General features: G+C 39.9%; 1 protein-coding gene across 4 annotated transcripts in view; it reads left to right on the top strand.

The window, feature by feature from the left end:
- The window catches only part of KCNJ16 (potassium inwardly rectifying channel subfamily J member 16), a 499,644-nt gene that overhangs the window by 309,218 nt on the left and 169,568 nt on the right, over window positions 1–20,858 (top strand). Inside the window, exon 1 of one of the 4 annotated variants that reach the window (XM_084983831.1) lies at window positions 19,208–19,344. The exons of the other annotated variants lie outside the window; for them this stretch is intronic. The gene's annotated coding sequence lies outside the window, so the exon portion shown is untranslated. Of the gene's footprint in view, window positions 1–19,207; window positions 19,345–20,858 lie in introns of those variants that run through there. 4 annotated transcript variants of the gene reach the window in all.

The raw sequence follows: 20,858 nt of genomic DNA, 5'->3' as shown, positions 1-20,858 counted from the left end.
TTTTAAATGAGTTGCACACTTCTAAGCCTTAACCCTGGATGAGGTGGGAGTAAGAATGGACAAAGAGGGTAAGGAGAGATGATCAAGTGCAAGAATGGAGGAGAAGTGGTTCCAGATTACATCTGGGATCAAATTAGAGCAGCAAAAGCCAAGTCATATTTTTAGCACCAACTGGCACAACTTCTTGTCATTTAGTTCCTTGGAATTTCTACTGGAAGGTTGTATATTATGATAAAGCATTGCATGGTGCCTGGCATATAGAAAACACTTGATAAATTATCATGATTGGGCTGGGATTTTGTGTTTGTGCTTTGTTTTTACTTCTTCCCAGGAAACTTGCTTCCAAGCCAGTTCATGGTTAATCGTTATCATTATCATCTATGGAAAGTAGGAATCAGTGTCTGCTTTTTATAAATGAGACTACTGAAAGATGAGTGGTATTAAAGAATTTTTCCAAAGTCACACAGTTAATAAATAATTGTGCCCTTAGCCTTCATGTTGGACCGTGATTTTATACAAAGAGAGAGCAAATCCTTTTAGTTCTAGATAGAATCTGGGAGTTCACAGAGGGTGATAAAATCCAGAGGGAGCAAAATGGAGGTGAGAATTTAGGAGTAGAAATGGAGACCACGAGGATGCCAGGAAAAGCGAGGTCAACTGAGGAAAGCATGCAAAAATAAGATGAATCAGGACAAGATCAAGAACTCTCTTTGGCGATTTGAATTGGCAGCTCCGAGCCTGCAAACCAGCCCAACAAGAAGGGCAGGGCGCCTTTTACGGATGCCAATGCCGTAGAGCTTAGATGGGAAAAGCTGAGAAGCTCTGGGAACCTCAGCAACCGGGAAGAAGGGGGCCAAGTAGGGTGAATCTCACAGCAAAAGTCTTTACGGAAATATGTTTTTTACCTGTGGCTGTTGTGAGTTGTCTGGTAGCTTCATTACAAGGCATGAAGAAGCAGAAAGGTTCTTTGGCATCAAGCTCATTTGCACGTGAGGGCTCTTTTTATACTGACAGATCAACTTTCACAGAAGAAGAAGTGCCTGCAGGTAATGGTGCATTGCTATATCCTTGATGACCCCAAATCAGCCAGCAACTATTTTGTCCTAAAATCAATATTCCCTTCTGATAAATCCCAATGTCATGTAATCCTTGACAGTTATCAATTATTAGATAATACATGGGTTACCTTTTCATATGTTCATGCTATCTTCCCTACCAGACTCTAGACTCTTGCCATGGTAGATAAGTGTAGATATTATTATTTTCTTCCTTCCTTTCTTTTCTTTTCTGGCATGTGGAAGTTCCCAGGCCAGGGACTGAACTCTTGCCACAACTGCATCCTGAACCTTTGCATTGACAAAGCTGGATCCTTAACCCACTGCGCCACAAGGGAACTCCAGTGTTATTCTTTGCTGAATTTCCTATGGCTGTTGCTTAACATATCAATTATCAGAATTTCAAAATTGATTGATCAACTGCTTTCATCAAACACAGAAATGAGTTCCCCCCAGATGGGCTGAGTTTGAGCCTATGTGGCCAATTTTGAGTTCTCTGGCAAGCAGATACTGAGGTGGAAATTAGAGGTTAAGATGTTTATTACAGGTACTCTTGGGATCAACACCTGAAGAGGGAGAAGACAACAACAACAAAGGTAGAATGGAGTTCCCGTCATGGCGCAGTGGAATTGAATCCGACTAGGAACCATGAGGTTGCAGGTTTGATCCCTGGCCTCGCTCAGGAGGTTAAGGATCTGGCGTTGCTGTGGCTCTGGCGTAGGCCAGCAGAAACAGCTCTGAAGAGACCCCTAGCCTGGGAACCTCCATATGCCGTGGGTGCGGCCCTAAAAAGACAAAAAGTCAAAAAATAAGTAAATAGATAAAGAGGGAGAAGAAGGAGGCAGACTATGGAGAGGAAGACGCTGACCCCAACAGCAGCCTTGGAGACCCCATGGGCGGTCTGGAGCTAGAATGACCCTTTAGAGTTGTCTCAGGTTGGGTTGATGTCAAGAGGACCTATTTCTTTATCAATCAGTTACTGGATGTGGGCCCCCTGGGAAGGGGATGGACCATAGGCAAGGTGACTCCTTGCAACTGAGGCCGTTCTTAAAGTGGCTGACAGCTTGGCCATCAGTTCACAGCACTCTTAGCAGCCAAAGAGCAGCAATTCTTCAGGGAAGAGGGGTCCGGGTGGTGCAGCCTGGTGCTCGCTCACACTAGGTAACTCCAGGTAAACAGGAGTGCTCTCTTTAAAGGCAGGAGTTATCTGTATCCTCTACTTGGGAGTTCCTCTCTGAGACCAAAGACAAGGGTATGGGTGCCTACAGTTAGGTTCCTTATTTCCCGGTTGAGTTCAGTGAAATTACGTTGTTACGGCGGTTTGAGAATGTGCTGTCAGCACCTACAAAAGAAACACTTCCTTAAAAAGCAGAGCATTGACACTTTCAGAATAAGTCCCCAGGATGCTACACGGTCTAAAGGAATACTGGCTGAAATGGCACTTATACTCCATTGTGATTCTCTGTTTTCTTTTTCTAAGGGAACTTCCACTACATCTGGGACTGAAAGCACAGAAGTATGAAACAGGGGAGATGGGGAGAAAGAAAGAGTCTGCCAGGCCTCTTTGTTAGGTTCTTCTGAGGACTCGTGTTCTTTTACAGATGGAACTAGCTTAAGTGACAGCCCGCAAGTGAGGACACTAGCAGAATGGCTTGGATGGTGAAAGCCAGCGAAAGGAAAGGCAGGCTTCCCCCACCCCCCACCCGGGCAGGTGCTTGTGCTTATCTGTGAATAGGCAACAGGGAAATGGCAGAGGGTTAGGCAAAGGGAGCAGACAGCAGGGACAGAGCGTCCCTCCCGCCCTGTCTGGAGAAATCAGCAGATTGCACACCTGCTACTGCACAGGCTGCCGCTGCCAAGCCCTACAGCACAGCTGCAAGACACTGGGCTTCTGGCCGGCCACTCTGAGCTTTGCCTGTCTTCAGGGATGGAGCCCCTCCCAAGGCAAGTTCAACTGGGTTCTCTGGCAGCCGAAGTCTACATGGCCCCTGCAGGGAGTGGTGGAGAAAAGTGAGTTTGACATGCTTGGAAATATTTAGATCTGGGATGTAAACTGCAAGGAAAATATTTACTCTGTTTGTTTTAATACCACAGAGGTTTGGATCCAGGGACTCTTCAGCAAAGTCTAAAAGGCTCCTGCCAAGACACCAATTTAACAATTTGGTCAGTGACAAAAGGCCATCCTGTTTGACTCGTCTGAATTTAAATAGCATGTTTCCAGTGTATTAACATGTCTGTCCCGTCGGTTAACAGGACTGTTGTCTTTAACCTGGGACTCCTGGGTTTGCTTTCTGAATTTGGACAGAATCAAAATGCTTGCCTTTGATAGAAAGCAAGCAGGCAGGCAGGTCATCCAGAGCTGGAGCGGCTGCTAGCTGAGCACAGGCAACAAACTTCTTAGAACCACCTGATGATCCTGAGGGACCAGCTCTTCTAGGGAGACAGACCAGGCGCTCATGGCTCTTGGTGAAAATCCCCTTACATGTCGTCACCTGGAGTTCAGATCTATTGTAGAGTGTGAATAATAGTACTCTCTAATAGTATTCTCCGTCAGTAGGTTTTAGCCAGGAATTACAAGGGTGAAAGAGAAGGCTTTGTAAACTTGATTGGAAAAGTTGCACGTTTTGAGTTTTTGTCTCCCATGGAGAGATCTCACCTTGGGCAGAACCTTTAGGATGCGCTCTGACTTCCCTCTAGTTTTCTCTTCACTTTAGTCCACAGCAGAAGGAGGAAGAGTTACCTGCAAGGAAAGTTAAAAACAACGACAACAACGTATCAGTTAAGTACGCAATACCTATGTAGATATATCTGGAGGAGAAACATACAAAAAACGGGACAGACATGAGAATATTCCCCACAAGAGTCTATAAGAGATTAACTGGGACACCTTCCTGCCTTCAGATAACACACCAGGCAGAGAAAATTTTAACCAGTTTTCAACTCTCAGAAAAGTGGATTCCATGACCTCTTAGAGTTTCCTATGCCCCTGTCTAATTGAGTCCCTCCTTTGGCAATTTTTCTTTCAATTAAGCCACTTTTGCTCTGCTGCCAAGCCCATTCCTCCTGTGTAACTGACACAGAGAATGAACAGCTGCTTCTCCATTGCTTGTCACAGTTGTATTTCAGTTCTCTGTTAACAGCTGTGGTACAGAATTCCTATTCAGAATTTTATAACAGTGGCCTAAGAGCAGAGAGCCTGTTCTCATCTCCAGACTCTGGTGGAGATTTTATATTTCCCTTCCTTTTCAGAAGCCTTACCCTCTCTCCATCCTTCTTGACTATGTCCACCATGTGTGTGATCCAACTAAACCTGATGTCTGCTGATGAAACTTCACATAGTTAAGGTCCTCTGGTCAGTCTCTCCCTGAATCAAAAAAGGAAGTTTTCCCACATCTCCTAACCACTGAACAATTAATGAAGAAGGCATTTCAATTCCCAAGTGGTTATTCTGACGTAACTCACTTTTTTTTCACATTTCTTCTTATTTACAGATTACTCATAGGAACACCTACAATAGGAAAAAGTCAAACATGCACAAATTATATTTGCTAATGAACTAATTTGCATGAAGAGTGTTAGAGAAATATAGACTTATTAGATTTAGCAGCTTAGAACAAAGAGGGGTAGGAAAGATTAGTTTAAATCTAATTTCTTTCATTTTGGAGAAAAAATAAAACAAACAGGTTAGAGGAGTGAAGTAAATTTTTTGAGTTAGATAACTAATCTCTGGCAGAGGTCAAGCCCCATTTGGGGAGCTTCCTTGGTTTTTAACAAATGATCATCTGAAAACAGAAAAAATAATGTTCTGAAACATTGGAAGGTAACCTAAGATAACTATATCTTATCTTTCTGTTGACCAGAATATTCCTCCTACTCTTTAGGTTAGACTGAAGTTCCATCTGGTAGAGATTTATACACTGACTGTAATAGTTTGTTTACCTCTAAAGTTAAAGTCTTTCTGGGAGGCATCCATTTTACACTCTTTAGGCTCTTGTAAGTAATATGAATGAACAGTCTAAGACTAGGGGTCAAATTAGATCTGCAGCTGCCAGCCTACACCACAGCCACAGCAATGCTGGATCCGAGCCATATCTGCTACCTACACCACAGCTCGTGGCAATGCCAGATCCTTAACCCACTAGCAAGGCCAGGGATCAAACCCGCATCCTCATGGATACGAGATGAGTTTGTAATCCACTGAAGCACGATGGCATCTCCGAAGAGTAGGTTTTGATAGAGTAAGAGGAGGAGACACATGAGGAGTTTCTTAAATGCCATTTAATTTAAACTTGATAATGCAATGTTAATGAATGTGTATAAGTTTTCTTTTGCTGCTGTAGCAAACTGCCGTGACATAGTGGATTCAATAATATAAATTTATTATCCTGTAATCTGTAGGACAGAAGTCTGAAATGGGTTTCACTGGGCTAACATCAAGATGTTGGCCAAGCTGCATTCTCTTCTAGAGACTCTAGAGGAGAGTCCATTTTCTGGTCTTTTCCAGATTCTAGAGGCTCCTTCATACCCTGGTTTGTATCTCCTTCCTCCATCTTCAAAGCCAGCAATAGTGAGTCAAGTCCTAACATTGCATCTCTTTGACTTAAGGACTCTTGTAATTACTTTGGGCCCACCCATGTAATCTAGGACCACCTTCTTACCTAAGGTCAGCTGGCAAGCAACCTAAATTCCATCTTCAGCCTTGACTTCCCTCTACCGCATATGCTGATATAGTCACAGGTTCTAAAGACGAGGAAGTGAGTATCTTTGGAAAACATCATTGCTCTGCCTAACAGAGGCTTAGCAAACAAAACAAAACAAAGCTAATCTCAAAACCTTAACTAACTAAATATTTAAATCCTACTCACATCAGGTGTTTGTGCCGGAACAGTCTTCCAGGGGACTATTCAGGGGACCCCAGGCTCCTTCCATCTTCTGAGACTCCTACAGGGCCTCATCGTCTTCTCCATTCAGTTACCATGTGGGGAAGAAAAGGCAGTCTCTTGTATGTGTCATTTGATGGGTCAGGCCTGGAGATAGTGAAATTTGTTGCCACTCACATTCCATTGGCAGTACTCAGTTAGGTGGCTACACCTAAAAACAAGGGAACTTGGGAGGTGTAGACTATCACTGTACTTGAGAAGGAAAGGACATGTACTTGATGGAGAGCTAGTCAGCCTCTTCCCAGTCTGTTCCTAGTCACTGAACATCCGTTTCATGCTCCAGCTGCACATGGAGTACAACTCTCCTTCCCGAAGGTAGAAAACCCAAGGTAACCACCAGTCATTGCCTCAAGTTCAAATCCCAGATCCTTTGCTGATGTTCAGGTCTCTATAAACAAGGACTGAAGAAGGTTCCTTGAACCCATGAACTATATCTACTTACACACACATTCAGTATCCAATGACGATACAGAGGCAGGAAAACCATATTTCAAACTCTGGGTTGAAAAAGGAAAAAATGAAAGACACACAGCCATTACTGTTCCACATCAATTTTGAAATTCTTCTAGAAAATATTAAGAAGGATCTTACTCTGAGTAGGGAAAGTCCTTCATTTAATCTTGAATTATGCTTTTTAGAACCTCCCCTTCTGAGTGTTCTCCTTGAATCCTGCCTCAGGCCTCTGCAATGTCCATCTTTGTCCACCATCCCTCATGGGCTTAATGAAGCGGATGTTGGGGACTATATGGCCCTGGTGAAATTAGGGGACCCAGTATTAATCTTAAAGCTTAAGAAGTCAGTATTTTTAGATCAGGCTCATAGTATCTTTCTTTAGTGATATAATTTTCTCCAAAGTTAACATGCTCTATAACCTTTTTTTATTTCTAGATAATCCCATGTACCAGTAACTGCATTTGAAGGGTTTTTTGTCTGTTTGTTTGTTTGTTTTGTCTTTTTAGGGCTGCACTGGTGGCCTTGGAGGTTCCTAGGCTAGGGGTTGAATCGGAGCTGCAGCTGCTGGCCCATGCCATAGCCATGACAACAGCTACGTCAGATCTGATCTGTGTCTTCGACCTACACCACAGCTATGGCAACGCTGGATCCTTAACCCACTGAGTAAGGCCAGGGGTCGAACCTATGTCCTCATGGATACTAGTCAGATTTATTTTCACTGAGCCACAATGGGAACTCCTGAAGTTTTGGGTTTTTTAATAACAGTATTTCTCAGGTCTGAGTTTTTTTTTTTGTTTTTTTTTTTTTTGTTTGTTTGTTTGTTTTTTTTTGTCTTTTCTGTCTTTTCTAGAGCTGCACTCGCAGTATGTGGAGGTTCCCAGGCTAGGGGTCTAATCAGAGCCATAGTCTCCAGCCTACACCAGAGCCACAGCAATGCCAGATCCGAGCCATGTCTGCGACCTACACCACAGCTCGTGGCAACCCCAGATCCTTAACCCACTGAGCAAGGCCAGGGACCAAACCTGCAACCTCATGGTTCCTAGTTGGATTCATTAACCACTGAGCCATGATGGGAACTCCTGATTTTTTAATTTGGTTCCTTATTCACCTTCCTCTAAGCCAATCACAGCCTCCTCAAAGCCATCAGAAAAAAATATGTTTGAAGACCATACCCTTGATCTGATCTGATCTTAAGGCTGTGTGTTTTGTTGTTGTTATTTTAATTTTTGCTGAGAATTTTACTATATTTTGCCATTCAGAGCCTTTTTCAATTTATCCAACCCTAAAAGTTGTTGATCTCTGGATACCATATCCACCTTGATTTCTGCTTCAAAAACTAGCTGGGTTTTGTTTATTCATCTCTTTTTTGTTATATATTGCTAAGAGTGGCCAATAGTAGCAAATAGACATTGTTATTCTCATTAACCTCTTGTATAACCTCACAGACTTAATAATTACGTGAGGTCCGGTCTGGCTTTCTATTTACTGTAGCTGGTAGTTCTACTATATATTTTCCCATGGAACACCATAAACTAGACCTTCGTCTTTCTAGCCTCCTATATCAGTTTCTCTACTACAGCTGACTAATAAGCTAATGCCACAAATTTTAGGTCTGTGCTATGTTAGCACCCAGCTTCCAAATACTAATTTCTAAACTAGTTAATGTAATATTAGGTATTATGACAAATAAACCCTGTAATCTTAGAGCTTTAGGACTCTAATGATTTATTTCTAGCTCATATCGTAGTTCGTAGTGGCTAGTTCTGATCAGGAAGCTGTATATGTCGGCATTCAAGGACAAGTTCCTTCCATTTTACACTTTTACCTTATTATAGGTTGTCATGTCTTTTTCTGTTCAGGAACAGATGGGGAAAGAGAGCATGGATCACTTGTAGGATTTTGTTATGAACTGAGCTGGAAGTGAACATCATTTTTGCCCATCTTCTATTGTTCAGAATTGGCATATGGCTACATGTAATTGCAAAGGGTGATAAGATGTGTATTCTTGTGGTGTGTTTCCAGTGGGAAAAGGTAATGGGTTTTGGTGCATATGTGCAGTCTCTGTCACACAGAGCACACGGAATTGAGTGTATTTGGCGCTTTGTTATATAGTGTTGTTTAGGCCCTATGAACTGTTGTTGATAGTTATGGAATATTTAGCAGCTACAGCATAATATGGATAGCTTAATATTGATATGAAAATTATCTTAGAATCTTGAAGTTCTCAAAGCATCCTAGATCAGAAGTCATTTATATACAGGGGTATTATTGACATATTATTATATGTTTCATTGATAGACTTTTATGACACCTGGTAATCAGGCATTGTGTTAAGTGCTAGGCTAATGGAGATCAACAGGATATATTCTTATCATCAAAAAGCTCTCAGTGTTCCAGAGGAGGCAAACATGTACACATGTAACTAAAATACAATCCTTTTATTCTATAATAAAACTCTATATGTTTGGGATTAACATATACACACTCCTATATATAAAATAAATAATAAGAACCTATAGGACTCCTATATATAAAATAGATAAATAATAGGACCGGGAAGAATATTTAACATCTTTTAATAACCTATAATGGAAATGAATCTAAAAAAGAATATATCTGTATTTGTCTGTTCCACATATGGAATATATTTATGGAACTGAAACACTTTGCTCTACACCCAATACAAACACAACATTGTAAATAAACTATATTTCAATGAAAAAAATGGTTTAAAAACTATATATATGCTATATAAGCATAAAAAGGCGAGTTATTATGTCGGTCTTATAGAAAAGTAAACAGGACTGGTGATGGAGAAGTCAGCAATAAAGAATGGAGTCCTGTTTTTGTTTTTTGCTTTGCTATGTAAATGTATTATCTTATTAAATAAGAAATATTATGAGTAGGGGGTTATCAAAATACTAAACATGCCAAACTGAAGAAGTAAAAACAAAACGTATTTTAAAAGGTCAGTGGTTTTTCTAGTTCAATGTTTTAGGAAAGAGATCTTGAAATCTTAAAATCTAGAATGTTCAAACTAAGAAAATCAGCAAATCCGTTTTCCCCCTTTTTGTGGTTTCCATTGTTGACATTGAAGAGGAACTGGAATGAATAAGTTAATGGTCAAAAGTTTGTTTTTGAGATGCCTCCAGTGTGGCGCTTGGGCAACCTCCCATGATGCTAGGTCCCCATTGGGTCTGACGAAGGCAGACATTCATAAGCCTCTCACCGCCAGTGCTTGGAACCCTGCCACCTCATGCGAATAGACAACCACAAGTATTTCATTCCGAATATCAGTACCAGAAGCTAGAAGCATGGAATGCTCACAGTATGCTTTGAACCTCATAATTGTTCCTTGTAATAATAAATTTTTACATTTGAACCTGTGAGTTATCAAGGAAAAAGAAACACAAAGCCACTTTGGTTAAAGGATAGACTTAAAATAACAGGAATTTTGGAGATGGAAAAATACCTCTTTTCTTTGTTGGCCCAAGGATTTATGTTTGGGGAAAAAATGATTCAGAGGTTGATGGCCTTTCTTGGACATTAACAAACTGTAGAACAGTTTGCGTCCCTGACAAAGGATGGTGTGTAAATTCTAATAGGGAGAGGCTGTGACAGAGGAAAAAAAAAGAGCAAAGTCCGGCAGCTCGATGTTTATAAAAAGAGAAACTCTTTGGATTTTTTTTGTAAGGAAAATTTATTATGAAATTATCTTAGCCTTTACTAGAGAGTGAGAACATTTGTTGTCTTTAAACTAGAATACGAATATTTCTGAACGTGATATATCCATACAAACAACAGTTTTTTTCCCAGCCAACTTGTTATACTCAACTCATGCTTATCAGATTCTGACCCTTATACAAATGAATTCCAGATGGGAGAAACAGTCAAACATTTAAACATTAGAAGTCCCGTGACAAAAGAATAAAGAAAAAGTAGACATTCCTCCCCACCCCCAAATTTCTGAAGAGGAGAAATGTGAATGGAAAACATTGACAGTTGGACTTCTGATACGTTTTCAAAATTTTATATGTAAAAAATCAATGGTATTGTAAGGCAAACTAGAGATTACCACAATGGTTGTATCAAACAGGGGAAGGAATTTTTCTCTCTTTTTAATGCCAAATGCAAATTTATAACAAAATAATTAACTATTAGATATATTGTCCAGTGTTGTAGCTGACTTACAAGTGAGCAAATACAAATAATAGACATGCAAATGAGAATGTTTACTTATGTTAACTGTAAAAACACTATCATTAAATTGAGGTCACATTTCACTTATTAAATTACAATAAACATCAGAGGAGAATTTTTAAAGCTAGCAAAAACATCATGGACTGACTTTCCTGCATCACTGAGGGCATTGTAAATTGGTAAAAATGTTTTGGAATTTAACTTGAAATTTTCTGTATTTGTTGATTGAATGAGCTGGGTTCAGAGGTATGAAACTGTAAAATAATTACATTTTTCTTCCACAGTACCCTGTTAAAGTTTTGTGTTGAATCTTCCTTCTTTGCCTTTGGATAGAAACCTCTGGTAAATTAATTCTCAAGTAAGCGGAAGTCCAGTTTGAGGAGTTCCCCGGTGGCCTAGTGTTTAAGAATCCTGCATTGTCACTGCTGTTGTGCGGGTTTGATCCCTGACCCAGGAACTTCCTCATGCTGCAGACAAGGCCAAGAAAAAAAAAGTCCAGTTCGAGATTTAGAAACAAACCAAAAACAAATCCTTCATTATATAATCCTGTTTCAGGCTTCGTCACTAAACTCCTTCTGACTTGGAGCTTGGAATCCTACAGTAGAGAAGGTGGATACTCTGTTATTGTCTGTCTCATTCTTTTGTTCCTCCTCCCTTACCAGCTATGTTGTTCCTTGGGCCCTCCTTGGTAATAAGGAGTCAGAGACGAGACATCAGGGCTTAAAAGTTATCTATCCATTGGCGCAGTTGTAACCTGGGTTTAGTGCCTTGTGATGGAGGGAAGTACTTAAATGCTGCTCCTTCTGCCTCAGGGTATTTTATGGCTTCTTCAAGGACTACCCACAATACCATTCCCAAACTGGGCAATGCCCCAGCTGGGTGGCCGTGCATGACATCCGTCAGAACTCCTGCTTGTGGTGGTGATCTTCTGATAACCTCTTACCCTTGTGGACTCTCAGCCCTGGCAGGCAAACCACAGAATGGAATCTGCTCGAGGTGGTCACGCCTTCTTGTCCTCTGGGGGGTCCACCCTGACTCCGCTTTCTTGCTGCGTTCAGCCATTGGGATTACTCCCATCCAGCTCTTGCCTTTACACTTTCCAAGTGTAATTTGTTTTCCAAATTCCTCTAAGTTTTCTCACTTAGCCTGAGGTTGGTTAGTAAAGCATAGTGGAGGAGAAGAGAAGTGTAGAGCTTACTGACAATCTTTCTAAAAATTATTATTTTTTTGATTTTTTTTTTTTTTTTGTCTTTTGTCCTTTTTAGGGCTGCACCCACGGCATATGGAGGTTCCCAGGCTAGAGGTCTAATCGGAGCTGTAGCTGCCAGCCTATGCCATAGCCATGGCAACGCCAGATCCTTAACCCACTGAACGAGGCCAGGGATCAAACCCACAACCTCATGGTTCCTAGTCGGATTTGTTTCCGCTGCGCCACAATGGGAACTCCCTTTCTGAAAATTATTAATCAATCTTCATGATGCATTCTTAACTTTTATTATGTAATGGAAGGCAGGTGATGGGTTAAGAGGAGCGGAACCTGGTGTTGGCAGCCTCTTTCACAGTCATAGGTGTAAATGACCAGGCATCTCACTCTAGAAGGAAAGGACATTGGTCGTCTAACTTTTCAGCTCTGAAATCCCAGCGAAAATGGAAGCAATAGAAAAATTACCACTTAGACTTTGCACATATATATAAAAAAAAATCTTCAAAATTTTCTAAGCGTTTTAAACTAGAGAGAAAAAAATCCCTAAGTTGGAGTTCCCGTTGTGGCGCAGTGGTTAACGAATCCGACTAGGAGCCATGAGGTTGCAGGTTTGATCCCCGGCCTCGTTCAGTGGGTTAAGGATCTGACGTTGCCATGGCTGTGGCATAGGCTGGCAGCTACAGCTCCGATTAGACCCCTAGCCTGGAAACCTCCATATGCCGTGGGTGCGGCCCTAAAAAGGACAAAAGACAAAAAAAAAAAAACAAAAAAAAAACCCTAAGTTATGTAAAAGCATGTTATGCATTAAGATAGTTATTGTAGTATGAATTATAAAACTGCAAAATTTGGAAGTAATCCAAAGTCCCATGGTAGGAGAAAGGTTAAGGAAGTTGGACATACCTATATTAAGAGAGAACAGGCTTCGAAAATAGTGGTAACAGACCATGCTCTCCTGCAGCAAAAAATAATTGAGCATTAAGTGGGAAAGCCAAGAAACAAAATTGTCTTCACACCACATTTACAACTATGTAAGATACTTATCAAGAAGTTTGGGCTAAGAAATAAAACATTTAGTTCTAATACTCCTCATGACTTGGTAGTTTGGTAACCTTGAGGAAGTTATTTAAAACCTCCAACTTTCTTTTTTCTGAAAAGAGGATAATACTTGCTATTGTGGTCATGAGACTTACATGAGCTGAGGAAGAGAAAGTGCTACCAAACACTTAGAAATTACTCAAAAAAAAAAAAAGCCCTCCATTAAAATCTTAGGAAAGACATACAAAAATGAAAAGAGGAGTGAGGTTAAAATGGTAGTATTTCTTTGACCATATTTATCCTCTTCCTTTAGTGATGTTGTATTACTTCCATAATTAAAAACAGACTCAGAGAGACTGAGCAGTCTAGGGCCAATATGTTGATGATGCCAGCCCACAACCTCTAAGGATAACTCATAAACAGGAGCTTGCACCAAACTGAGGCTTCCTCACATTTCATGGGCAGATCTTCTTCCCAACAGATTGTGTTAAACAATCTAAAAAAGCTTTTGCACATCACCATTATTGGTGTTCTCTGGCCATATTTGCATGATCTGGGAATCACTCCGTTAGACTTCAGATGAATGCTCCAGTGGTTCCCCTTGCTTTCTTCCCAGTCCATTCATGTCAAATGATACAACACACATAAATATTTCAGGAATAAACCAAGGCTCGTATCATTTGATGAAAGAAGGACAATTACAATCTCCTAGAGTAAGTTTAATTCAAACAAGAGAATGTATCTTGGCAAACCTTTCAATGAATTTTATTACAGTTTATTATGTGCCCTTATATCAGGACTATAATCTGCATGTACCTTGGGTATTAAAATAAACTACTTTTGAAGGCTTGCAAATAAATTCTCTTCCTAATGCATTATCACTCTTTTATTAACTTCTCTTTACACTAATAAAAACATTACATGCATTATTTCAAACTAAGAAGAGAGCCAACAATAGCATTTTAAAAAGATGAAAAGATTAAAAATTTTAAAGCTCTTCGTTGAGTGGATTTAGGAGTAGGACCTTGACCATACCCCAGAAACATATAACTGATTAACCTAAGCTAATCACTTATTAAAGTCTAAGTGAAATCATCTTTTGCAGATTTACTTTTTACATGGCTTTATGCTGCTACTTCTAGTGAGAACTAATCAACTTGCTCAATCAATAACTGAAAAAAAATCTACATGCTCATATTTTATGGGAAGTTTGCATAATTATGACTACATGTCTTGTTTCATAGTTATACAGGGATAAATGATTAAAAACAAACCCCCAAATAAAAATCTATCAAACATAACATTTAAGAGTTATCTTCTTTTGGTCTTTTATTATTGAAAGAAAAGATGGTAAATTTTGGCTGGGACCTGGTAGTCAGTAATTTTTAAAAGGGACATAGAGTTGGGGATAGTAGCTCCTTGATATTTCAGATTTTTAGACCTTTGAGTCCAGTGGTGTATCAATTTACTTTTTTTTCTTCTGGGCCACACCCATGGCATGTGGAAGTTCCTGAGCCAGAGATCAAACCCACACCACAGTTGAGACCTGTGCCACAGCTGCGGCAACACCAGATCCTTAACCCCCTGTGCCACACAGGAAGTTCCTGTACCAATCTACTTTCGCTAGAAAACAGTAATAAGAACTCAGTGGCACACAACCATAAACACTTGTTCCTTACTTGGTGTCTGCATGGCAGCAAGGTGGGGGGACTTCTCTGGTCTTATCTGGGATCTGCTGGACTTGGGTTCCATCCACAGATTTGGAACAGGTTTGTTTCATGTGTTCATCTTCTGGGGTCAGGAGGCTAGATGGGGAATGTCCTCAGGAAGCGGGATGGAGGACTCCAGAGGGGATGAGAAAAAAATAAGTGATGCCTCTCCAGGCCCAGGCTTGGAGCTTGCACCCTATCCTTTCCTTCCCACATTGTTGTAAGTTATGTACTAATGTGTTGGAGACTGAAGAATAATGGAGTGACTGTGTCAGATTTACAATCTGATCTAACCCGAGCAACATATATTGTACTTCGTGTCCTAACGATGTCGTAAACACATCAACCTAGTCACTAAATTCTCTTGGTTTTTTTTCTCTTTAGTATCTCTCATGCCTTTTCATTGTTCTCCATTCCTTGGCTATGTCTGCATTATATTTTCCTTAAACTATTATAATGGTGTCCCTCCCTGTATATCACACACCTGTCCTATACCCTCTATGACACTGCCGTTGTTAACTTTTTAACATAAATTTTGGTCATATTGTCCCTCCCCTTATAATGCAATGTACTCCCTATTATGACAGGTGGGCCAGTTTTCTTAACATGGAATACATGCCCTCGTCAATACATTTTTTCCTTTCCCCTCACTGCTTTTCCTAACCAGTTTGCATGTTACATTTTGGACCTCCACCCTCTTCCTATGATCCCTCACACCACCATGGCTGGGGGTCTGCCATCCCATCTATCTGGACTGCCTTCTTCCCCTCCTCCCTGGATCGGAATCCTCATCATCCTTCAATCTAGCTCATGTCTGGAACTGTATCATTCAGGAAGGCTATTGTATAAAACAGTAACAAATGACAATGGCATCTAACCACAAAGGTTTATTTCTTGTTCAAATATAAGTTTGTTGCTGGCTGGCTTTGGATCCCTTCATTGTAGGACTCAGACTGATAGAGTAGCTCTTATAAAAGAGACATTTCACCAGAGGGGACATAAAAACAGCGAAGCATGCACTAACTCTTCAGATTTCTGCTTGAGAGTGATCCGTGCCACTACCATTTTTGTGTTATTGGTTAAAGAAAGTCACATATTCATGCTAGAGATATAAAACTCTTCTTTAGAAAGGGACACCTCAATGTCAGCCAGTAAGTATTTCAAATAATAAGAAAGATTAACTACAGAAGCTATCCTTTTGCCTTCCTAAAAAATTAGATGTAAAGATTCCGTCCATTATGGAGTCACAACAACAATTAATATATCTACTGTTGATTTAAAGAATATGTGTTGATACAATAGATACATCTTAACCTCATTGAACCTTCCAGCCTTCACATGAAGCTTTATGAATGACCACAGCTTCTCTGGATGGTTACTTGAGGGCACTCAGGAGTTGCTAACACTTTTCCCAAATCCCATTGCCTAGTTACAAAGCCACTCTCAAATTTTAGGTTTGTATTTTGGCAATGTCCCACTCTTGATATTAACGTATGTGTTAGTTATATACTGCTGTGTAATAAATTGCTACCAAACTTAGCATCGAGAAAAAAAAAAAAACCAAACAATTATTATCTCAGTTTCTGGATGAGGTAGCTAAGAATATTTCCAATCAGGGTGTTGAAATTGCTACTTGTGGAGTTCCCATTGTGTCTTAGCAGGTTAAGAACCTGACATAGTGTCTGTGAGGATGTGGGGGTTCGATCCCTGGCCTTGCTCATTGGGTTAAGGATCCCATGTTGCTGTAAGCTGTGGCATAGATTACAGATGCAGCTTGGATCCAGTGTTGCTGTTGCTGTGGCTTAGGTCTGCATTGCAGCTCCAATTAGACCCCAGCCTATGGGAACTTCCATAAGTTGCAGGTGCAGCCATAAAAATAAAGAAAGAGAAAGAGAGAGAAGGAAGGAAAGGAAAGAGGAAAGAAAGAAAGAGTTGCTTGGTTTCTTATTTCTACTTTTAGTAAGGTGCAAGAAGTGAGAGATAGGCTAGAGAAAAGCATATTAGTTTGTTTTAATTATTGTTTTGAGTCAGGTCTATAACAGGGTTTAACATATAGGAGAAAGAGACTTGAATAAACATAACTAATTGGAGTTTTCCTGTGGTGCAGCAGGTGGTGGGTCTGGCATTATCTCTGCAGCGGCCCGGTGTGAGTCTGATCCCTGGCCAGGGAACCCTGTAGTTATCTACCTTTCTCTGAAATCTCATGAACAATCCTCACCCTAGGTAACTGTAGCTAACCTCGAAATTGTTCTAGACTGGAAATTATGGTGATGTCCTGGTTATAGAGGAAAGAGTCCTTTGGCCTCGCCTCACCTTGATACCCTGCTAGTGTGACAATAATGACAGGTGCAGGTGGAGGAGAGTGAGAAACAGTTTTGGAGATAAGGAATTCCATTGTGCATTTGGACGAGCATTTCTTATTCCTTGCTTCTCAACATTTGAGTATGCAACCGAGAAACGAAGAGGAGCATTTTTTTCTCCTTGTAAAACAAATGCCTTTAATTCTCTAAAGAATATGAATGAGAAGGGAAATCGTGTACCGCTTGTCAAGGTACCAGGGTCTAGATATGATGGGAAAATAACCATATGAAAATACTAGTCTTTGTTAATTGACACTGAGCTTTGGCCAGTTTTGTCATAAAAAGCCATAGACTTTGCATGCCCACGGTGATTATGCCTTCTGGTGGACTATCTACTTTTATAACCTCAGAATAAGGTCATGAAGTGTTCCAGAGTTGTTGGAGAAAAACTTGTGTCTTGAAATTTAAGAGCATTTTTTATTCCCTCTGGTAGTCTTTCTGAAATTCTGTGAGTAGGACTTACCTAGTTTGATTCTTCATTACTTGGAAGTCCGAAATACTTTTTCTTGGAAATGACCAGATGGAAAAAGTTAAAAATGTTTTAGAAGAGCTATCAGTGCTGGGTGGATTTTTTCTAGAAGCCTTTTCTTTTTATTTAGATTTCTATCAGGAATATTTCTGAGATTAATATAAGCTTAACATGATAAAATTTGTTTTTGCTAGAATTTTAAGCCATAGCTATAGTCATTATAGACTCTGTTTTTGGTGACTGTCTTTAACCTTTCTTGAGCATTAAGAGGACAACAAAATAAAAACTTTCCACTACAGTTTTGCTTCAATTGGCATAAGTTATTGTCTTTAAAAATATGAACCTGGGAATTCCCGTCGTGGTGCAGTGGAAACGAATCCGTCTAGGAACCATGAGGTTGCGGGTTCAATCCCTGACCTCGCTCAGTGGGTTAAGGATCTGACGTCATCGTGAGCTGTGGTGCAGGTCACAGACACGGCTCGGATCTGGCGTTGCTGTGGCTGTGGCATAGGCCGGCACCAACAACTTCAATTAGACCCCTAGCCTGGGAACCTCCATATGCCGTGGGTGTGGACCTAAAAAGACAAAATATATATGTACACAAGTGTGTGTGTGTATATATACATATATATATATGTATATATATATGAACCTGAAGAAGCAGTGATATTGTCTCCAGAATCTGTTCATAGTTGTGATTTAGTCCATTTATATTGCCTTTAATGGATGCTCTTTGCTAAAGAGCAAGCATCAAATGTATAATGGGGAACTCTCAAAGAATGACCAGATTTGAGGGCTTTTAAAAAATGGATTTCCAGGAAAAAAAAGAAATTCTACAGAAAAATAATGAGTAAACCCAAAGAAATTCTTTTCCTTCTTAATATTTTGTAATCATGTGCCATAAACCTATCTACAAGTAGATAGAGTTTAGGTGTTGAAATACTCAAGATTTCCACAAAGAGGAAAACATTTTGTAAGATTTTTTTTTTTTCTTTGTCTTTTTGCCATTTCTAGGGCCGCTCCCGCGGCATATGGAGGTTCCCAGGCTAGGGGTCTAATTGGAGCTGTAGCTGCCAGCCTACGCCAGAGCCACAGCAACTCGGGATCTGAGACGCGTCTGCAACCTACACCACAGCTCACGGCAACGCTGGATCCTTAACCCACTGAGCAAGGGCAGGAATCGAACCTGCAACCTCATGGTTCCTAGTTGGATTCGTTAACCACTGCGCCACAACAGGAACTCCCCATTTTGTAAGATTTTCATGGTACAGACACAATACTGTGGATTGGACAACATGAAGAACAGGTTTCTAATATGTGTGGAGACAACCAATAGTTGGATGTTGTGTGAATCCGAGTCAGTGCCTTTACCAGAACACTGCATCCAGGAGTTGGTTTCTCTTATATATAGGCAGAGATTGTGATGTAGAGAGAAGACTTTGGAATGAAGAAAACCTGGGCACAAATCATTAACAGTTTCACCTTCAAGAGATTTCTGAATCACTCCAAACATTTGTTTTCTCATTTGTTTTCATGTCTTTCAGAAATGAAAGAGATTTTGGGAACCAGTGTATCTGGTGGTGCTCACTGAGGTTAATTGCCTTCCCCTTGGCTTTAGTGTCTGTATGGGTTGAGTTTATATTTCATTTGTTAATCATTCATAGAAGATATTCATTTTGTGGGTCATCGTTTTCTCCATGCACACATTAGGTTCAATAATTATACAGAAATGTTACCCTCCCAGGACGATACAAAGGACTTAGTCTGGTAAATTTTAACCCATTTGAAAGTAGCTAGGGAAGAGTGGAAGAAACAAAAGTCGTGTAATTCCAAACCCAGACTTAATTTGTTACCCTTACCTGCTGAATCCTTAGCTTCCTTGGTTGTATGATGAAACGGAAACTGATCTGGAAGGAAAGGTATGAAAATTCAGTGAGACAGATTATTCAAAAGTGCCTAGAACATAGTAGATGCTTAATTTTTTAAAAAGTCCATTTTGAAAAATATAATGAAGTGAATTGTCACTGAATGAAAATGAAGGACACCTGTTTTTTTCTTAAACATTTTTTTTAGCATAGCATGAGCTAAGACACCTCAGCACTTTTGGTGTGCCTGTGCTAGTTCCTCTGTTTTCATTTTTTATTGCATAATATACATCGATATTGCATTAATAATTTTTTTCTCAGTATGGTTTCTTATAAGCATCTTCACTAATTATCTTGTTATAACCCAATAAGTAAGTGAATTCTTCTGTCTAATGCCTTTGGTACAATTAAATGTGTCCCAACATGTTTTATTTTTCTGGTTCAAGTTGCTGCATACAAGTCCTGATTTGTTGTCCTCTATTTAGCATGTTCCTGAAGAAGAGGGCTTAATAGTGTCATGTGTTTCAAGGTCAGATGAATATGCTGTTTTGCTTATAGAGATGATGGCAGGTCCCCACATAGCTCACGATGTGTGACTTGATTGTATTTCCAGGAGTGAAAATGTGTTTGGGATAAACCATTCACAAACATTCAATCTGGTCCTCCTTGTGTTTATACTTTGAGACATAAGGCCCGTTTTTGAGGGAGATGTTATAGGTGGCATGTGGGCTAAGTGGTCAAGTGGACATATCTTTGAATGCAGGTCATTATTAGATTGTTCGCCTCTGATATGAAGGGTTCTTAATCTAGTTATTTTTCAGTTAGTTTAAAATTGGTAAGTGAAGGACAAGTTGTATAGGAAAGATCCCATAGAAATAAATGAATAATGATAACTGAGAATATGATCTTTCTGTTGTTACTTTCATATTCCTTCATATTTCAGTAATGAAACATCTTCATTATCCTTTAATGGTAAACCTGGCTTTGCCCTGAATCTTGAAAGAATCTGGTTACGTGTCCTGTTTTGAAATTTGAATAAAAAGAAATCAATCATTGTAAAGCACTTTTCCTATATTTTAAGATACTGTATTATCTGTACACACATTGCTTAGGATGAAAACAAACAACAAAGTATTCCCTTGAACCATAAGATGAAGGTAAAGAAAGAAGTGATGATGCCAAAGAAATAAGCAATTATTTGTGTAGTCTGTTCATTTCATGACATTTTCTTCTAGCAGTTTATTTGTTAATGAAAGCAGAGAAGACATGATGCCAGGTCTCATAGTTTTAGATCCTTGAACTTCTCCCATTTTCAATTCTTTATGGCAGTAAAATTTCTTATCATGTATTTATGCAGTTGAATCCGTACTTCAGTATTGCTTTTGTGACTGTAGGGGCTGATAATCAAGCATTCATACAATTTCTGTTGGTACAGAGCCATCATATGAAAAGGGCAATGCAATCATTATTATCAAGCATAAATTCAGAGGTGCCATGTACATTTAGAGTACCGTATGTCCAGGTGGAATCAAGAGGACTAATTGTCAAAAGGAATCAGCCCAGCCAGA

The sequence above is a fragment of the Sus scrofa genome, chromosome 12, assembly GCF_054392235.1.
Source record: "Sus scrofa isolate SSC_HxYL_T2T_F1_AM1 chromosome 12, Sscrofa_HxYL_maternal_Yorkshire_Landrace_v2.0, whole genome shotgun sequence".
Taxonomy (NCBI): domain Eukaryota; kingdom Metazoa; phylum Chordata; class Mammalia; order Artiodactyla; family Suidae; genus Sus; species Sus scrofa.
This window is presented reverse-complemented; position numbering and strand designations above follow the sequence as displayed.